Below are 2,667 nucleotides of genomic sequence, written 5' to 3' on the forward strand. Positions count from 1 at the left end.
AGTCTATGATAACAAAGTTGTTAGGTCCTTAGACTACTGGTTTTGGCCAGAGATGACAATCTTCAGATCTGCAGCAAAACGTGGAAAAAAACGCAGATACAACTAGTGGATTGTTTACATCATAAAACAATTACATAGGCCATAATGAAAAGCATTACTAACACACATGTGGAAAACATACACTTTAAATATGACGAGGTATACCTGTTTTACAGTATGTCCTAATATAATGAAACCAGCTTAGCTCAGCATCATCTCACATATTTAAAATATGCTATATACTAGGCCACAGTGTCAACAGTCATCTTGTTAACAGCACTACTGTTCATAAAAAATTGCTGTACCATAGTTACAAAATGCTTGTCGTACGTTCGTTAGGTATTGCTACTGTAGGCCTATAGATTTCTCAGTTATGTAATAATGCACGATATGGAGTACAAAAAAGAATGCGATAAGTAAAGTCTATAGTGGGCTTACCAGGAGATGATGATGATGATTGGTTTGTGAGGCACTCAACTATATGGTAATCAGCACCTGTACAAAGTCCCACTTTATTCGCAGTCCAATTTTTTTTACAGTCCATTCTAGCCACTGTCACAAATGAAGACAATGAAGATGAAATGATGATGACAACACAAATGCCCAGTCCCCGGACAGAGAAAATCCCCATCCTGGCCGGGAATTGAACCTGGGACCCCGTGACCCAGAGGCAGAAACCCCCATCGTGCACATCTTGTGAATGAATTCCTTCAGTATAACGACATTGCTCGACTAGAGTGGCCAGAATGATCTCCAGACATGAACCCCATTGAACAAGCCTGGGATAGATTGAACAGGGCTGTTTATGGACAACGTTACCCACCAACCACTCCTAGGGATCTACGCCGAATCGCTGTTGAGTGGGACAATCTGGACCAACAGTGCCTTGATGAATTTGTGGATAGTATGCCACAAAGAATACAGGCATGCATCAACGCAAGAAGATGTGCTACTGGGTATTAGAGGTACTGGTGTGTACAACAATCTGGGCAACCACCTCTGAAGGTCTCGCTGTATGGTGGTACAACATGCAATATGTGGTTTTCATGAGCAATAAAAAGGGAAAAAATGATGTTTATGTTGATATTTCTTCCAATTTTCTGTACAGGTTCCAGAACTCGCGGAACCAAGGTGATGCAAAACTTTTTTTGATGTATGTATATATGTTCTTTAATGTACATTAGGTGATGCTTATCAAGCTAGTATAATGAGAAAATAAATACTGTGTTTAGTACAGTTTGCGAGGTTAGTATATGTATATATGCTAATTGTTGATTAGATGCTGCAGAGCAAGCTGGTGTAATGTATAAGTGTTGGATTCCATAGGAAGTAGACATGTTGATATTCCAATCCTGCAATTGAGGTTCACAGTCTGTTGAGGCACATGACACGCAAATCTTTTCAATTTTCCCATCTCATTCCAAAATGCCCATATCAGTGAACTCACTATTGACTTTCTTTAAATTCAATTTGAAAGGAAGTTTGATGACAAGGTGTAGGTTTGAAAAGTTTTCTGTTCTTGCTGTCTCCCCGCAAATAAAAAAGCTCTGAAAATAGTAATATATGGTTAGTCAATAACAGGAATTTAGAGCAAAAAGAAACGCGCAGTTATCTGTATTGCTTTGGTCTGATTGGATCAGAATCAGAATGATTGGCTGTTAATAATATGAAAATACAGAAAAAGGTGGTGCCAAATGGTATGTGAAGATCCAGTACCGACACAAGGGAGTCAGAAAAGAAAGCGGACTTGCTAGTCTTGAGACTGAGACGGTGAGAAGTAGTGGGAGGGGGCGGGGGGGGGGGGGGGGCAGATGATGATGTGAAAAATTCAGACAGTTTTTCATGAAAAATCATGCTATGCATCTACTGAACTTTTTTTTGTGAAAGGCTGAGCTGATGAACTGCAGCTAGGTAAGTAAGAAGTCTATAACAAAACTGTTATGCTGTTATGCATACAACAACTTTGGCACTATGGTACACCACAGATGTAAAACAAGTTCTGCACCCACCAAAAGTAAGTAGTGAAGGAAAGTTTGGACTACATGAACAAAAAAATTGTCAACCTGAGGGAATTCAAATTGGCTGATTACATAATCGAAAACTTGTCCAAAGTCTTATGCATTAGTTGCTTTTGAAGGCAAGAAGGCCAAAATATTACAATAAAAACAATACATTGCAACTCATACACTTCAATGGTACCTGTAGACAGAAAAGAAATCATCATTATCCCAAAACTTGACATAAGTATTGAATAACTGCAGTCAGGAGGAAATATTGTGCTAAGAATAAATGAATACCTGATCCTGTAGAACTCAATACTGTGCCACACATGCTGTGAAGCAGATGATTGGAAACTGAGATATTTATATTACTGGTAGAAAGTTGAAAAATTATGAGAGTGAAATGCTATAGTTGTCGAGACAGCTTTGACACAAAGTTACAAGTCCACCACTGAGAGCCTATCAAAGTATTATTTAACATGATTCTAAACAACTTGGGCAGATAGTGAAGTGCACAGATCCATGGGAATGAAGGTTTACAGAATGAATGCAATATTAAGCAAAGGACCATGACAGATGCTTGCAGACTCTGAATGTTACAATACTGCTAAATGAGAAAGAGTAATAT

This window comes from Schistocerca serialis, chromosome 7 (genome assembly GCF_023864345.2).
Source record: "Schistocerca serialis cubense isolate TAMUIC-IGC-003099 chromosome 7, iqSchSeri2.2, whole genome shotgun sequence".
In the NCBI taxonomy this organism is placed as follows: domain Eukaryota; kingdom Metazoa; phylum Arthropoda; class Insecta; order Orthoptera; family Acrididae; genus Schistocerca; species Schistocerca serialis.